The sequence below is a fragment of the Falco cherrug genome, chromosome 18, assembly GCF_023634085.1.
Source record: "Falco cherrug isolate bFalChe1 chromosome 18, bFalChe1.pri, whole genome shotgun sequence".
NCBI lineage: Eukaryota > Metazoa > Chordata > Aves > Falconiformes > Falconidae > Falco > Falco cherrug.
This window is the reverse complement of record NC_073714.1, coordinates 5,688,068-5,707,151: the sequence shown is the minus strand read 5'-3', so window position 1 is coordinate 5,707,151 and position 19,084 is coordinate 5,688,068. Positions and strand designations below refer to the sequence as shown.

The 19,084-nt window shown below is 48.4% G+C and overlaps 1 long non-coding RNA gene across 1 annotated transcript in view; it reads right to left on the bottom strand.

The window, feature by feature from the left end:
• LOC114015998 (uncharacterized) overlaps positions 1 to 19,084 on the bottom strand; it is a 227,758-nt gene that overhangs the window by 59,347 nt on the left and 149,327 nt on the right. The gene's annotated exons all lie outside the window — the stretch shown is intronic.

Sequence of the window (19,084 nt, the reverse complement as noted above, 5' to 3'; positions counted from 1 at the left end):
CCGAGAAAAGACTGACATCATAAACTAGACAAGAAACTCGGTGTCCTTACCTGATCAGTGCAAAATCCATGTCCCTGCCTGATCACTGCAAACGTTTGTATCGGCAGCAACGCCGCTGGGTCGAGCTCGTCACTAGAAACACAACCCTGAGGGAAGGAGCATCCTGATGCATAGATCCGTTGAGACAACTGAAGACTGCAAGCTAAGGAAAAGGCCAGCCAAGAGCTTGTGGCATCTCCTATTCTTGACTTCAACCCCCCCGCCCAACACGCCTTCCTAAATCCCCTCCATGTAAAACATCTGCATTCTACCACCACCTAGACGGCGCCACAAAACAGACGGTGTATTTCACCCCTGAATTTCAGGAGATCGCATGTATACAATTCAACAAGTCTCGATGATCCATCTTGTCCATAGGGTCGGCTCAGACTGTTCAGGGATGTGTTACCACTGACATCAACAACGGGGCAAATAAAACATAAACAGAGCCAATCAGTAGTGTCTGCCTTCGAATTCCTCATTAGACAGAGTGTCAAAGCCTCGGCTAATCTCATCTTACTGTACAATCGCTCCATCTGTTGCAGCCTCTGATTTCAATATGAATCAAAATACACATCATTCCTGAAAACGTTAAGAAACGTCTCAGAGTTCCAAGCTGCTTTGTCTCTCCGCAAAGCTCCTACCCTCCTGGCTGGCACGGTGAGCCGACCAGTGCTACCGAGCTGATTATATTAGCGAATCCTACAAATTGGATAACTCACCCCCCTCCTAGAGAGCTCTCGTAAAACTCCATGGCTGGATGGAAACGGCAACAGATGGGCGAGCTCCACCAAGCGCTATATTAACCCCGCTGTTCTCTGACGGGTGGCCAAGAACACATGCAAAAAGTACAGATCTAAAAATAAGTCTCCGAAACAGAAGATGATCCAGAAGCTTCTCATACGCGGCGGCAAGACAGATGACCGCTTGGTGACATACTCCTGCGACGATCACAAACAGCTTCCACGGAAATGTAAGTATTTCGGCATCTCTTTGTCCAAAACAATAAGAGGAAGTATTTGAAAGGGAAAGGCATGTTTCAAGGCAAATTAGTGGCCATTCGTCCGTTACAGCTGAAATACTTCAACCATCACCTCATTACATATAGAGTAATAGCAAAGAGAGTGCAACGAGGGCCGTAACTGGCCTGGAGAAATGGTGCAGGAGTCCTGTGGGGAGGTTTGCAATGCTCCACTCGGTGCTGCTCTATAAAAATATCTCTATTTTTGCTGCCAAGTACACAAATTCCCATCAGATTCGAAAGGCGCTTTGGGTGCCCAGCGTCTTTTAATCTCAGCCCATTTGAAGTTTTAAATACCCATCTCTGCTCCCCGCCGCCGGTGAGTTCAATGACGCCTTTTCACAGCTGGCCTCTGAGTTCTTAGGTACCACGGGGCGAAGATTTCAGAGACGTTAAAGGAATTCAGACCACCCCAAGATGCTCTGAAGGGGTCTGAAGTGGAAAATGTGCCGTCTCTGTAGCCAGGACTCTCCTCCTCTGGTGGAAAGTAGCTCATCTCACAAGCCACCCGTTCTCATCCCAGACATGATGACGGCTGCACACCCATCCTGCTCATTCCCCATTCCCATAATATAACATGGTAATAATAATAAAAATATCCCATAAAAAACCCCAAAAAAACGAACAACCAACCTCACAGGTAACGCACTCGGCTACGGTATTTCCTGCTGGGTTGACACCCCAGCGCTTTACACCTGCAGCACAACACAAGCAACGCAGCCCTGCGTGCCTTCAGCGGTGTCCCTAAAAGCCACCCAACAAAAAATCCACTCCAACATCCACGGCTTTTCCCCAATCCCTCCCCCAAACAAACAAAACAAGCTCTGGTCTTCATTCTTTATGCTGACAGGCACGAAGGCTAATTGTTTAGAATTGCATTTCAAATGTCCCAGATGAGATAAGTGCCAGGAGGTAGAGGTAAATCACACAACTACCCGCTTGCTGCCTCAGAGTTTAAATAAATAGAAATTCAGGGCTAATTAATATTTAGGAAATGCAAAACTTGTCATCTTAAATCAGGCTGAAACGCAATAATCACATTAAGTGCTTACTTCAGCAAAATACCACTGAAATGCTAAGTGTTAGTGAACTATGTGCGTATTTATCCACTTAATTGACTCCTGGCTCTGACAGAACTCTATTACCCAGGAGTTAGAAGGGAATTTAATTCTGATCTGTGTTTGCACTCAAGGACTTCTGTTTGACTTCAGCTTATTTCCAGCGGCAGAACTGAAGGGCCACATTTTTCCACATGTAATATTACTGAAGTTGAGCAACAAATGTGACATTTTAGCTTCTCACGTGACGGCCTTCCACTCGTGCTCTGGAAATTTTTCATCCTGGTTTCTACTTCAGTTTCACTTCCAGATGGCCTTTAAATAAAGAAGCTACTACGTGTTTAGCCGACACGGAGCATGATCGGAGTTACTGACGCAAAAACCCAACCGCAGACACTTTTCTTTGGCTAAGAAGCAGCCTTGCTTCGATTCGACCCCGAAATATTGCCAGGTATCACGCCAGTGGCAGGCAGATGTCTCCTGCACAGCTCCCTCGTGTCAGGGAGGCTGCACGGAGCAAAAGGGAAAGTGTTTCAGACCTTCAGACTCTTTGGCCATCACCTCCTTCACAGGGCATTTAATGAAAACCCAACCCCCATCCATTTTTTGCAGGGTGGATGGCAGCTCCTGCACAGCCGCCTTCAAAAGCCACGGTCTGTGCCACAGCTTGGCCTGGCAGATGCTCCAGCCTAAAAAAAAAAACCAACCCAACATTTAATCATCTTTGTTTTCTAAGAGGATGGAGCTGGTGTGACAGTCAGGCGTTTGCTGGGTGGTGGGTTTTGCAGCACGGTCCTCGGAGCACCGGGGCATCACCTTGTGCTCTTCCCGCATGCGAGCTCCGACCCTGCTCCTTTCTTCCCACAGGCTGGAACAGCCCTGCCGCTCCCTGCAGTTCTCCTGCCTGTGACACCTTGAAGTATTCGACAAGTCCATCAGGTGCTTGTCACCGCCTCGCTCGCCCAGGCGCCGCTACGGGAATCTTCACGCTCCCTGCTTGGCACCTTTCAGCACGACGCAAGGTGAACTAAGCTAGTAACGCCTCTCGGATCGAAAGGCGATTCCAACAGACACTGTCCTGAGACGTGCCGCAGGCTGGGCTGAGCACAAGAACGGAAATGCATCTACCGGATCCACTGAGTAAAGACGGTGTCTCGAACTGCATCAGGAAGCGAAACGGAAATGCGCGGAAAAGCGACGCTTTTGACGTCGTGCAAAGAAATCCTGCTGAAATCATCGGGACTCCTTTTGCAGCTTCAGTGTCTGCCGAACCAGGTCTTATTTTAGCACCTGTGGCCAGTTTCTGAGCGTTTTCAGTGAAATCACCTGGCCTAGAGGTAAGGAAGTTGAAAGTAATTCAAAAGTCCCAATTCCCAGCCCAGGTACTGCTGTTAAAAGTATCAACACGGATGCCAGCTCGTGGTCCAGGAGAATCCCCCTGATGCGAGGGATGCGCGGGTAGGGGGAGAGGTGGCATCTGGCACAGGGAGGAGGAGGAGGAGGGCAGCGGGGGGCAGCACGAAGAGGCTGGCGGCGGGGGTCTGTGTGCCCAGATAAGAAAAGAAAAAAGCCTCAGTGCTAACGATACCGGGCAAAACACCATCAGGGAGTGCTCGTCCAGCCCTGAGACGAGCCAGTTGCAACAAAGCCGCTCTCCTTCCCTGCCTCAAGGAAATCAAATCAAATATAGGGAGCTGGTTTGTTGTTTGGTTTTTTTGTTTTTTTTTTTCTTTCCCCCTGCTCAATGAGGAAACTGAGGTCTGTGCACAAAGCCCAAGTGCCACTCCTGCTTCACTCGAAAACAGAAATCGATGTTTCAGACCCCTTTCAGAGACCTTCGGATAAAAAAAAGCGCCTTTGATTTCCACTCCAGGAGGACAGGTGTTGGAACAAAGCTCTTGATGGATGCTCCAGCCCACGTCAGCACCCGCTCCTTTACACAGGGCTTTGCTGGCACGACCGGGAGGACAAACACCCCCTGGTGCAGCAACGTCTTCAGCTCTGGCCTCCCGCACCAGCCCGCCCAGTACCAGAAGGGGCTCAGCGTGGTGCAGAAGCAGGGAAGGAAGGGCGAAACGCACTCTGCCCTCATTTTGTGCTCTTGCAAAGCAGGTGACGATGACTGTGTCAGCCAGAGCCAGGGAACGTTGGAGGAACGAAGCCCTGGCAGAGAGGAGGGACCTGTCACCCCTCCTGAGGCGGAGGAGCAGCCACCAGCATGGGGACCTCAGCGCACCACGACCACCTCGGAGAAGCAATCGCTGCCACAGAGAAAAGTCCTCACAGCAACGGGGGACCACAGTCCCAGCTTCCCTTGACTCCACCTGGGGTGTCCTCCAGAGACGGGCTCGGAGCAATGCAGGCACTGAAAGCACCGCTCGAACAATCCTGCTCAGCGTGCTTTGCCTTTGGTCTTCATAAACATAAGCGCAGGAAAGACCCTCAACAGAGTTGCAAACAGGGCCTGGAAAAGCTCATTAAAGGCAGAGCCCAGCGAAGGCATTATTATGGATATGTCAAGTTTAATCCTGCAAAGAAACAAGTGCCGCTTGTGTTCTCCGAGTAATCAATACGCACCTCATATCTGCCTACAACAGGGAGCAAAAACCAATGGGGGGGGATGACACTAAACAAATCGCCGCGCACATTCATGAAGTCTGAGTACTCGGGCTCCTTTATCTCCATGCTGTCCCTACTTGAGTCATTAGGAGACTTTTCACGCTGTTCTCAGCCACGAAGACTCGCCGCCGGCCAGGATTAATGAGTCTGACTTCTACCGGCTCAATTGCACCCAGATCAGCCATGCTGCAGCTACAGCCGTCCAAGTTGCAGACAACATACAAATAAAAGCTGTTGGCAACGAAGGAGAGGACCAGACCCACCAAGAGACAGGAGCTACCGAGGGCCCCATCATTTATTTCTGTTTCTCACCAACTGGCGGCGTGACCCGGCGCCGACAGCTCTCTGCGCTTTCGTTCGCACCTTGGAACAACTCACAGAAGCCTCAACCACAAAGCTCCCCGCCAGCGGAGGGTGGCTACAAGCACAAACACACGCGTATGCCTACATAATTCTTCATTTTGTAACGTCAGTTCCGGCACAAACCCGCCCAGCTGTTAGTAACACCGCCTTGTTGGCTGCAGGTTGGCTCTTCCAGAGCAAGGAGGAAGCCTACAATGATAAGGTGGGGTTGCAACTCCACCTAGTCCCTCTACCCGTGTTTTATTCAAATCAACAAATGCTCCCCTCAGCCGGTAAAAGGTGCTTCCCAAAGTTAAGGGCACCAGCCTAGGATTCGGGATCAATTCCTCGCTGCAGAAGTGACTTAAGTCCGCGTGCCTCAGTTTCCTTGTAAAGCTGAGCTAATATTTTCCTGCCACACGCAGAGATCGTGACCACTTTGGCACCATGGTAGTGGCTACGAACCGTTACAATATGCCTAACATATCCTACTAGTAACCTTTCTCCTTTTAACTACACATGCCTGCATCGGAACAGCCAACTTTTTTTTTTTTTTTTTTTTTTTTTTTAAGCTGCACGTTCTGATATTTTCAGTTCAAAACCTCTTACCTGCAACTCAGTCGATCAGTGAAGGGAACGGGGCTGGCTTCATGCCAACAGGAGCTCCTGCCAAACTCCATACCTCTCCTTTTTAAGAGTCAAAACCTGCCCATCAAGGTAATTAAACCAAATGAGTTTGATTATAAACATGACATCATTCCACACTGGATTTCCAGAAAAAATCCCTCGCGGAGTAACCTCCTCACTCCGCGCACCTGCGTGCTTTGCAAGCGGCTCCATATGCTTAATCGAAAAGAAATCTAATTACCTTCATTTACTCCATCCAAAAGTAGAAGAGTAAACTATATGTTTAATTATAAACTTTCCACTTTGAGCAACTATAATTAATGAGTCAAGGAATCATGCGACATGCCTAGAGCAACCTTTATTACTCCTGAGGTACCCCAGCACCACTCACGGTTTAGAGTAAGTCACTTCCTATTAGTATTAGGAGCCGAAGTGCCTACCTAAGGCATTAATCATGGAGTGCCACAGCTCCCAGACTTTTAATTACATACAGTGTGTATGCTATACATGGACTGCACACATAGCGTGATGTTAATAAATAGCCTTCCCGCGGCTATCGAGGGCCTTGGCGGGGCTGTTTCACATCGTTAAGTTGTACGCAGATGCAGGCAAGGTTGTTTGAAAAATGAGACGGTGATTCCCACCGCTGGGCTGCTACGGGGTGGACCGAGCGAATACCCAACGGGGCTGAGATGGCCAGGCGGGAGTGGGATGCTGACGGGGAGCCGGAGATCCTGGGCATCGCTTCCAGCTCCGCCACGTGCTTCCAACAACCTTCTCCTGGCTCTGAGAACCTCCGACCCCTTCCACTACGGATTCCTCTGGAGGTATCTCCTCTCCTTTTGCCTCTCCCCAGGTTCTGAACTAGAGTTTCTGGATCATTTTAGCATTTCCCCCCCCCCCCCCCCCCTTATTTAAGCTAAAATGACACGTCAGATGGCACAAAGATAATGGTGGCAAGAAAATTACCCCCCCTCTAAGGAAAACGCTACAGGAGAGATGGTGGTTCCCCAAAGCCACCACTTTTTGCTCCTGGCTGAACAGCTTTTACTGAGGTCACTTTTCCCCCGCGCTCTTGGGCGCAGAGCTGACCTCCAGAGGACTCTGCAAAGCTAGGAGCATGAAGAAGAAAAATCTGCAGCAAAGTCAAGATACAAACAGAACAGAGAGGAAAAGGGAACGGAGAGGGATTTAGAGAAATGCATGGTTTGCATTGGTGCTAAATGGGGAAAGCCTGGACGATAACAGCTGGGTTAATTGCTGGTCTGGAAGACATACAGAGCATCTTTGGTTGCCACATGGGCTGGTCTTTGTACACGGAACCAAACAGGGTTTAAAAAAAGAATCTGCAAGAAACATCAGTTCACTATTCTCCTTGAGTAACAAAATAATAATAACAAAAAAATAAGTATCTCCAAAGCACACCTTTCCCAAGATCCTCAGCTGTTTTTCCGTAGATTTAGGTACTTTCAGTATTTAGGTACTTATGCCACTTCCTCTTCCCAAGGTACAGAAAAGGGTGCAAGCGCCTCGCAGGCGCAGCCCGCAGGGTCAGCTCTGGCTCAGCACCGCGCCGGTTGGCACCAGCCGCCCCAACTTCAAAAAGGCTTTGAAGGACGATGACCGGGTGCGGGGTGCGAGGGCGCACAGCCATCGCCCTCCCTGCTGCAGGTACCGACCAACAGCGCCGAAACGCTGGAGCGTGCCAGGCATCCTGCCGGGAACCACCGAGCGGGGGATAAATGGGTTTCCAGGTTTGGCAGACCCACGGGTACCTATCTGCACCCGGGCACAAACACGGGATGCTGGCTTTGAAAAAAATTAAATGCAAGTTTCTCCGTTTCCTATTAAAATGTTACAAAGATGTGGTTAGTCACCATTTAGGCCTCTGCTTCTGCCGTAAGGCTGCCTGAGCGTGCGTTAGCCCAGGTGGCACAAACCCCATCCAAACCCCACGAATCTACATGTTTAAAACATCTCCCGGACTAATCCTCGAGTCTTGTTTCATCAGAGCATCACAACACGCGCAAGAGCTGAAAGGACCCCTCTGTAATATTCATACCCTGCTACACCCCCTCGCCCAAGGCTGCTGAAATTTTCATTCAAGGACGAAAAGAGTAAAAGCAAGCAGTTTTGCAGACTGGGAGAGCGTGCACCCAGTGGGAAAGGGGGCACCTAACTCATTGTTGGAGCCTTGCCATCGGTGTACCTACAACTCTCCTGTTCTCAACAGGTTCTCCCAGGAGAAGCCGGCGGGAGAGCGGTCCATCAGGCACGCACGCAGACGCTGCCACCAGGCTGCCCTACCAGCAGCCGTAATTGTAAAAACCTCTCCTTTGCAACTCGGTAGATAAGTCCCTTTGTTCTTCAAGTGCATCATGCATTATTCCGCGGTTCACGACAAATGCCTCCGAAGAAAAGAGCTCCAGAAAGCCCTGTCACGCTGCCTGTGCTCTGAAGAGCTCTTAAACTATTCATACGATGTTGCAAAGCGCTTCCGCGGCAGCCTTTACATATATGTTACTCCAGGCCACCCGTTTTGTTTCAAGTATTTAACAGTTCCTCAGGTTTTAGGTGCAAGACTGCCTCTCGTTTCCTCGTGCACTCATCAGGCACAGCCCCTCGGATTGAGGGGGGATGGAAGGAGATGCTGCCGCTGCAGCTGCCAGTGACAAACCTGCATCCGCCAGCTCCGTCCTTGGTTGCTCCCAATAAACAAGTAAGAATTTGAGATGCTCCTCGTCCTTAGCGTGACCCACAGGACCCAAATCCTCCTGGGAACGGGGAATCTTCTCATCTCTCTTTTAAGGCGTGCAAGGAAAGAACTAAATGACCCAGCGGCACAGAAGGAATCTGCAGGGAAGCTTGAAACAGCGCCTCGAATTTAGGGGAGCCCCCAAATGCCTTTGCTTTGTAACATGAATGCAGAAAACAAATGAAAAGGAAACAAACTAAGAAACTTTTCGTAACGGCTCCCTTTGGGAGCACCCAGGGGTACCTTTTTGAGAACTAAGCCCATCTTCTGTCCTGCTTGAGGACTCTGATGAGCTTGGACTCCACCGAGTCCTCCGGAGGAGCTCGCTGAGCCGTGCATCTCCTCCGGGGGAGGAAAGCTTCCCCTGCCGGCAGCCACAAACCCAAATCCTGGCCCCTATTTTCCTTCCCTATGTGCTCAGCCATCCCCCTTCTCAGCTAATTGCTGCGTTGGTCCCGGCAGCCGGGCGAGCCCTCCCGCGCCGCCGCAGGATAGGGTCCCCTCTACTGCGAGAGCATCCCGACCGGCAGGTTTATAGCTGCAATACTCCGTAATTCAGATAATAACTCTCAGGAAAAGACCTGGCGCCAGGAAAAACGAGTACCCCTGGCAGAAAATAAAGTAATAAGCTAAAGAAGATGTTTTGCAGGTGATCTTTACGAGATGGGTAGTCTAGAGAAGCCCATTAAAAAGAACATGAGTGTCTGTCTTTACCAACGTGCCTGAGAGCTGGCTTTCCATCTCCGGGTCTTTGCTGGCTGGCAATTTGTTCAAAGCGCAGTCTCACCCGGCTGACCTCGGCTCCAACTTTCCGAGGAAAGCTGTGCCGGTGTAACGCCGGAGCACCAGCCCCACCAGGGTGCCGACCCCACTTGTCCGGGTGCACGATGCCCTCGGTCAGACGCGCTGGCACCGCTCTCGCCTCCTGGCACTTGTTCGAGTGCTGAGAGACCCCCTGTTGCAATGGTCTCGGTCACCCGCGGTGCTGCCGTTTTCCACAGGACACGGAGATGGATTTCAGGGCTTTTATAGCTTCAGCTCAAGTGCCTGGAACGGCGGCTGCTCCTCCGGTTCATCCGTACGCTCCCACAGCCGGGGGGCTCAGCTGGGGTAAAGGGCCGAGGCGGTCCCTGTTCCAAAAAGCTAAATAAATAAGACAGCTAAATAGTGGGAAAAAGGATTCTCCTCACTTGAGGGGACTCAAAGGGGGATGGAGAGGCGCCGGTGAAGGCTGTGTGGGGGAGCCAAGGGTAGAGCTCAGAGCCTCGCTGCTTTAGGGGTCTCTGCCAGCCCCCGTGGTGCTGGCAAGGGGTCCTGGCAGAACGGGTGGAGCGAAACCACCAGTTGCTTGAGAAAAAGAAACCTCAGATGAGCGAGCTCACCCTGCTGCTATGACCAGGAACTGACCACCCAACATGTGGCTGCTCCCAAGGGCTGCGGTAGGGAAGAACCAGCCGCAGAGCTGCACTGGGGGCACAGCTTGGCTGGCTGGACCACCAAAGCCATCAATCGGGACCACCGAAGCCATCAATCGGGACCACCGAAGCCATCAATCGGGACCACCGAAGCCATCAGTAAGGACCACAAAACCATCAATAAGGACCACAAAACCATCAATAAGGACCACAAAACCATCAGTAAGGACCACCGAAGCCATCAGTAAGGACCACCAACTTCAGAGGGAAGATGCTACGAATCAAGATGTTCCATTTCTTCTCGCCTGAATCAGAAAACGTGTCCGATCTTAACTCCAGGGAGGTCCGAAGCCTGGCTCCAGCTCTTGGCATCACTGTCCCTTGTGAGCATCTCCAGCGGCAGCCACGCGGCGCTCGCCAGGATCCAGCCCTCACCCCTCCGATGGCTACTCACGACCAGCTGCTCTTTCTGCACCTGGGACACACTTCGGTGTAAACCTGCGCAACTCCAGTGAAATCAGCCAGGCTGCTCAGATTTTCACCAGCTGTACTCCCTCCGACACTTCTTTCCCCACTTTCAGGAACAGGCCTACATAATGACTGTCTATAAATGTAAATCAGCACTTAAACACTAATTATTACTATATTTGATCGCCTATAAGCAGCCACAGTTATATTTGTGCTTCTTGATGCAAAGGAAAAAAGAAAAAAAAAAAAAAAAGAACATGATTTCAGGCACAGCTCTTCCTTGCTAAATTTATTAAAGACTTCAAATAGGATAGGTTTCAGAGAATACTGGGAATAGGAAAAATCTGATAATTCCTTAGATAACTCAGATTATTTTTTTTTGGTCTTATTTAACTATTTCCATTTATTGTATTTACGGGGGGGGGGAAGTACGACGATGATTCTCTAACGTATTAACCATACCCTCTGCCTTCAAAAAAAGCTGTGCTTCAGAATGACACTTCAAAAGACTTCTCCCCCCCAAAGTTCACCCATTCCAAGCAGGATCAGGACTCCCCCCCCACCACCACCAGCTTTCCAAGCTGAATCATCTATGAAATAAGAGGCAGGCTTTGCTCCACGCACCATGCCGTTTGATTGTACACCCCCAACACCCCAAACCAGCCGTCATCTGCGTTGTGTAGATGAAGCAATGAGGCCAAAAGAGACAAAGATTGACACCCGGTCCTGAATTCACTCGGTGGCAAATCCTGAAATTAAACACATTCTGAGGTCCAATGAAAGCCAGATGGAAAAAAAAATAAAAATTCTTCTCTACGAGCAACAGATCATTCTATGGCCAAGTTCTTGTTTTGATATTTCACAGTTGGTATTTAGTGCTATACAAAAAAAGACTACGAAAAGAATTACTGATGGTTGCTTGCCCTTTCTCTCCTTCACCCTCTCCTGAAAAGTCTAACTTACATTTTTCACGGTCCATAAAATCCGTCTCAGCCGAACAAGTACATTTCCACCTAAGGAACCATCTCACGCACGCTTTGCTGATAAAACCCGCGTCGTTGATAACTGATTATATGCCAATCACAGCAGCCCGGCTTGCTGGTTTGCAGGAGACAGGCGTGTTTGCGAACCTTATTATACATGATCCCCAGAACTATTTCTTTCAAAACAAATTTCACGTGGTGGAACGCCTGCCTGGAAACTATGGAGGAGCATGTTGATTTCTATTTCAGAAAAAAAGAAAAAGACGAAATGATGCCCTGGCTGATTTTTCTGCACATTCAGAAACATTGCAAACACAGAAGACTGAGGAAAAAAGGATGGAAAGATAATATGGGGAAGATGAACGTTAATTTTGGATCTTACCCATGGGCATGGATAGACAGAAGAGGAACCCTGGCGGTGGAACCTGGAGTGTGATCACCTGCATCCCTGTGGGCTGTGCGGCAAAACCCGAAACAGGGCCAGGGTGTTGCAGCAAAGTTTTCCAAACCAGGGTGGCAAACTCCTCTGGGAAGCACCAGGTAAGCCTTGGCCGTGCTCGTTTCGGTGAGTGAACCTCCTTGAGTCTGTCTGAAGGCAACACATCGGATGAGGGTGGTGTGAAGCGTTATCCACGAGAACCGGACCCAGAACCTGCTCCTGGCTTATTCATTGATAAACTCAGACGTACCAACAGCCTGCTCATACCACTCGAACTTGAAAGCCTAACACAGCCAGCAAGGAGCACCCCGGACCCTCTGCAACTCCTTTACACCCGGGAGGACATTCCTCTGGAGCAGGAGACTGTCTATCACCATCCCTGTCTAGATGCCTACAAGTAACTCCCCAGCTCTTAATTCCTCCACCACGTTGACTTCATTGCTTAAGCTGACAATTTCTTGCTACGGGGATTTACTACAGATTTCCGTGGCTTTGCTTCATATAAAGCGAAGACTTCACGTGACTTAGGAGCCTTCTCCATCCTCTCCATGGATTGTGTGATTTCCCCCCCACCCCCCCCCCACCCCGATTAGACCCCTGGGGTCTTAGGCAGGAGTTACATTCTGCACCTTCTGCTCACACCTGAGCCGAAGATGATGTGTACAGCATTTATTGACTACAGAATCTCTTTCTAAATACGTTTATTAATGGCTGATCCCGTCTGCGTGCTAGGCAGCTCCGTGCTAGCCTTTTCATGCTTGCATTCATTTAACCAGGGCCAGAGATTAATTTCCTTTGCATTATCATTGCAGTGGTGACCTGCTGTAAATGTTGAGTTATGGCCAAACTTATCACAAGATACTGTTGCTGTTCATCATACCTAGCAATAATTCTCATTTTTACTCAATAGCTCAAAATGGAGAAGCACCGAGAGTCCTACAGTAAATCTTGCAAGATATTGTCTGTTAACATTTAATGCATGTCACCATGGTACAGTAAATAACTCCCTCTGTAAAAAACCTAGAACCTATCCCATTTTATTATGCTTGGAACACCGGCAAAGACAAAACCGATCCAACTTGCATATTAAATAATATCTGAGAGAGCTTAAAAAAAGTCACGATTATGTCAAATTAGCATCCTCCATCTCACGTGTGGTAGCACCAAGTGATGCTCAGCTGGAAAATTTGCGTTACTCAGCGGTGCTGGATACGTAAGGATCTCCATACTGCTTCACCCTAATGGCTTACGGTGATGTATTCGGTGGGTTTTATATCCTGTCAGGGAACAAAAAGCTGCACAAGGAAGCATGACTCAGCCTTTTGTGTAAGCTGTCAAGCAGCAGAAAGCAGGAAAAAACAAAAATAATGTGAAGAACGTGCCGGAACCAGTGGTCGTCCCTCCCGAGCAGGATGCCCTGGCCACCACGCAGAGCGCTCCCTGCCCCACAGCCTGGGCGTTTGGGGCTTTCCGAGGTGATCAGAGAGTAGAACCCGGCGTTTCCACTAATTCCTAGGCTGGAATATTACAGGATATGTCCTGCTCCCTTCTCCCCGGACTGCCACCCCAACAGTGCCTTTCTTCAGCTTCCCAGCCCTGCCCTTCCCTTCTTATTTTTCGGGAAGCCGTCATCCCTGCGTGGTGTGTGTCCTGCCTCACACCTGTCTGGTGCTGTACATTACAATGACATTTTTTTTACAATCTGAAAATCGTCATTTTGATGACTTTACTGAGCATAATAGCGATGATAACATATACCTTAAATGGTTGGTTGGGGGAGATATGGGTTCATTATTTTCCCTTTAGAATCAAATTGCCCCCTCCCACAGAAAACAATACAATTTTATTCAACTGATTATTTGCCTCTACGACGGTTTTTTCCACAATGTTTTGCTATGCACAGTTTTTTTTTGGTTTTTTTTTTGTTTTTGGGTTTTTTTTTAAATGCATTTGATGCACCAAAACCTTTACACTGAGCTATACCCTAGACGTAAAAGCTGAGAACCCACCGTATGGGCTCCGACTCCTGGTCCAGTGCAAGCGGTCCAGTTCTGCCTCTGAGCCGCGATGAGAGATGCTATTTAGGCAGAACATCCCAATCAAGCTGCTGCTTTGGTCTGTGCCCCTCGTGCGCCCTCAGCACCCAGAACTGTCACACCAACCAGCCCTTCCAGCACCCGTCCATGCACCCGCTGTCTACGGATGTATGCAATCCCTGTTGGAACGTCAATGCCGCTTGCCTCTGCAACCTCCCGCGACAGCAAGTGCCACAACATCACCGCCCTCGGAGTAAGGAACTATTAGCTGCTTTAAATCAATCTCCTGATTTTATCTAGCGCTGAAGTTGCACCCCAAGTATTCGGATTTTCAGACGGCTTGCTGTGAGCTCCGCACGCGACCGGAGCCGTCGATGAAGAGCGAGGGTATAAGCAGAGTCAAGCTTTTATTCCACCAAGTCAATTATACAGCTTTCTTTTAATCATACCCAATAAGACAAATACCCTGCAAGCATTTTAAAGATTAATTGTTGCTACTTGTGTCATTTCAGGCAGAGAACTGAAAACCGACAGGGAAGCATACAGCTGGAACTCGCACGTGGTGCCGACACAAACTGCGACCAAAGTGTGATGGGGAAGGTTTGAGGGAAAAAAACCCCAGTATGAGACAGGAGCACCAACACGGAATTCAGTAACTCAAGTCAAATGAAATGGCTGTGTTCCAGGTAAAGCCAGGCTTACGAGGGCAGGAGGGGACAACACGTGATGGACCCATAACAAGCACCAAATTCATGCTCCGGCACGCACCGACGCCGTGCACCTGCCTGTCCTTTGGGCCTCTGCTCCCTTAAAACCAGAGGAGAAATATTTACTGCGCTCAACGCGCACCAATAACTACGCTGTGTGCTATTTTTAGCCAAATTTCATCTTCTCAGTGTAGTTTTCCAACAAGACACCATCCCATAATTGAACATATGCTTGCTTCATTAGCACTCACAGTTGCGTGGGGGAGAGGCCAAATACAATTTCTGTGACTACTGCAAAAGATGTACGCTAATATACGTGGAAATACTAAAACCCTGCAGTGACAAATCACTGTTTTATTTTATCCCCGGGGTTCTTAACGATAGATTGAAATAATCCATTTTTTGGGTGAAAGTTACCCAGGCACGTATAGAACTAATCATCATAATTGGTAATAACAATTTTGTTGGAAGAAGGCGTTAAGACTGATCAATAACAAGTCTTCATGGTAGGCAGCCTACAAACCAACCAGGGGCAAGAGCCAATTCCCATCTCAAAGACCTTATGACCCAAGTATGAAAATGCCAGTGATGAATCCAAAAGAATCTAAAAATATTGGGGGGGGGGGGAAAAAAAAAGTCCCAAGTCGGAGCCAGATGGACCCTGCCCAGTACCCTGCGGTCAGACTTCTGCAAAGGAATAAAAAACTCGCCAATACCGGCAATTTAAAAAATGCTGCCACTTTCGAAGCTGAACATTTGGGAAGAGACACGATCTTTATGGACTTTATGATATTAAGCATGGGAAGTTATAAAGGAACACTGAAGCATCCAAACCCAGGGCAAATTTATCGAGAGCGAACCTCAATACAGAAGCGCTTGGAATGCACACGGAGGAACCGGAATCTCCCAAGATGAGAAAAGAAAACAAAAAAAAAAGAACTCTAGGCAATTCCCACATCAGTGGGAAGTTTTCCCAAGCAATTAGGTAGTTATCCAGATACAGCATCCCCCTCAAAACGACCGAAACAGAAAAATGCAGTCAAGCTGAGATGAATTCAAGAGTACCTCACTGCCTGCAAACTTGTTCTCCTTGCCAGAAGAAAATCCCAGGTTGGAAAACCTTCCAGAACTCTTAATTGAAAGTCAAAGGCTCCTAAAGTTACACATTTTTTTGAAAGCATTGCCTGAAGTCCTTCCTGCTCGCTGCTGCTCCCATCACGCACCTTCCAGCCCTCCCGTAAGCATCCCAATCCCTCGGCACTTCCAGCTCCAAGATGCCGACGCAATTCCGTGTTTGATCCCCCTGCTCTCAGGACGTGCCACCCCGAACCACCTCCGGCAGCACTGACCACGAAACCGCTGCTGGCTGCGACTTGTTTGCATGTATATTGAAAAATCAACTGATGGTTAGTCCAGATTGGGGAAGAAGGGGGGGGGGGGGGGGGGGGCAGAGAAAGGAAAAAAAAATAAAAAATCTCAGTTGCCTACAAAGCGTAAGCTGAACAACCCGCTGCTGAAGCCAGCGAGGGGCTCACGTGCCTTCTCCATACCTCATACCTGTGTCTGGTTGACCTGGCAATACCCAGTAAAACAAGGTTAACTCTGAGTTAACGCAGCAGCGAGTTTATTACGGGTATAAACATTGTGGTCAGAGATTATTATCGTGACTTTATATTAAGCGTCAAAACCCTGAAACCCCTTAACCGTGAAAACTCATAACCCTAAACCCCCTTAACACTAAAAACCCTAAATACCCTAAAAAACTACAAAACTCTTAACACTTAAAACCCTAACCCCCCCCCCCTAAAATCCCTTAAATCCAAAACCCTTTAACCCTAAAACTGCTAAAAACCTTTAACCCTAGAACCCCTTTAACCCTAAAACCGCTAAAAACCTTTAACCCTAGAACCCCTTTAACCCTAGAACCCCTTTAACCCTAAAACCCCTTTAACCCTAAAACCCCTTTAACCCTAAAACCCCTTTAACCCTAAACCCCTTTAACCTAAAACCCCTTTAACCCTAAACCCCTTTAACCTAAAACCCCTTTAACCCTAAACCCCCTTAACCCTAAAACCCCTTTAACCCTAAACCCCTTTAACCTAAAACCCCTTTAACCCTAAACCCCCTTAACCCTAAAACCCCTTTAACCCTAAACCCCTTTACCCCTAAACCCCTTTACCCCTAAACCCCTTTACCCTAAAAATGTTAAAAACCCTTTAACCCCCTTAAACCTAAACCCCCTTAAACGTAAAATCCCTAAAAATCCTAAAAACCCCTTAAACCTAAAATACCTTAAACCTAAAAACCCCTTAAACCTAAAATACCTTAACCATAAACCCTCCTATTTTAGAGACACGAAATAAATAAAAAAAAAAATCAAAGAAACACAATGAATGGCATCACGGCACCTCAGCCTAAAGCCACCAAACGCACGAGATGCTGATGCTCTTGTGCCCGACCCCCGGTCACAGAGCGTCCCCCTCTGTCACGGGGTGTTTTTCTACACAAAGGGTCCAGACGACGGCTGGTGTAAATCAGCATCGCTGCGCTGACGAGCGCAGGATGATCCCAGCTGAGTAACGCGAGGGCAGGAATCCCAAGCGCGATGGAGAACCACAGGATTCAATCCCGGAGGAAACCCCAGCAGTCGGTATTTCTTCATTCCAGCGCCTCTTGCCTCCCCCAGCCGATCGCTCCAAGAAATTCTGGCCTCGGCACTTCTGCTGGATTGCGAATGCCAGGTTTTTCTAGCTTACTACGTTTAGAGACTTACTTAAATTTTCTTTTCAAAGTTGTAGTGCTTCTGTTCGTCAATAATGAATGATGCACACAGAAGAGCAAGAAAGCATATTTAAAGCATTATGTGTAGGATGGGGTCAAAACTTTTTTTATGTTTACTTTTTTGTCTCAAATTTTTGAATTTTCTTTCATTAACTGCTAGTGAGGGAGATACTGTAAAGATGCTTTTAAAGGCATCAGATGTTAGCCTGAGTCAAAATGTTGTAGAGGTAAGGGCCAGTAAGCTCATTCACGGAAATAGTACTCAAATTCAAGAGAAAGTATCTTGGATAGTGAGTTTTATCACGGGTTTCTAGTCAGTCAAGAAAGAACTGGGCATGTCGAGTGGATAAAGACTTAAGAAATTGTTTCCAGTCAACTCTATTTATAATAAGTGTAAAATTTCCTCCGGGGTCCCTCTGGGGACCGCCCAGCCCCCGCCGACGCAGGCTCTCCTCCAGCAGTCCAGGCGGGTTGGGATGTCTCCGGTAGAAGGAGACCCCACCGCCTCCCTGGGCAGCCCCACCCCACGCGGAGCCACCCCCACAGAAGTTCTTCCTCACGCTCGGATGGAGCTGAACCCAGAGAGGTAACCCCTCCGCACCCAGCGGGGTTTATTTGCTATGGAGGAGCGGTCCTGGCGATGGACTGCAACGGTGGGACTTGGTCCCACGTTCATCACCGAGTTTCAACTCTCACAAACACGTACACGGTTCGTCCCCTCTGAGCCACCAGGCTGCTCATGGGGGGAATAACCAGGAGGAGGAGGAGGAGGAGAAGGAGCAAGGTGCAAACACTGCACCAAGGCAGCGGATCACCATGAAACCTCGTACGTGCTGCGGCGCTCTCGGCGGGGTGTTTTTCCAGCTGCCTCCTTTCGCTGTGCTCCATCTGACGCACACCTTACACCCCCAATTAAAAAGCACCGTGGCTGTGAAGGTTAATAATTGACAATGGACAGGAAAGAGTATCTTCGCCATCTAGTCAAAAGCCAATGATGCTAAACCCATAATTGTCCAGTACAGCTATATTTGTTTCAGGTAGACCGCAGAACATTTTCTCATGCCCAAGATATTACTCTCCTGTGATTGCAGGAATATCTGAGCCAGATCAGCCTGCAAATGCTTCTTGAGGAAATTGGGTTTCTCCGCTCTATTAGGAGCATTTCATTTTTATGATTAAAATCAGAAAACAATGTTCTTCCCAGTTAAAGTGAAATGTGCAAAATACGACTTTCCTGTAACTAGGTTTCCAAATACTTATCTAAAGTGCTCTGAAAAGGCATTAATAAATAAGATTGAAAAATGAAAACTGCATAGCTAACATGTTTCATAAACTGTATTTGCTGTGAGTTATGGACAACACGCTTTAGGGAAATAATAATAATAGTTTACACTTCTGTACAGCACCTTTCAGTAGGGAAACTTCCATAAATAAAATACTGAATTTTAATCAGGCAGACATCGGTTTCTCCATTACAGAAAATTAGGTAAATCAAGGCAAAAACTAATAAACCATCCAACTTGGTTAAAACCACAGGAGACAAATTTCCGCGCGGACCCCTGTGGACTGGAGTGCTTTGGTGTTTGCGTCACCCACTCAAACCCAAGGGACATCCCACCAGAGCTAACGGGATGCCCAGACCAATGCATTGCAGTTTGTGTGCTTTGGAGATGTGCTTTTGTTGCACCGTGACGGGTTGTTGGTTGACGGACGGACAGAAATAGGAATGGATAGAGAGAGGAATCGGGAGTGTATCTCATCCCAGAAAGCAGGCTCTTTCGGAAGATCTGGACA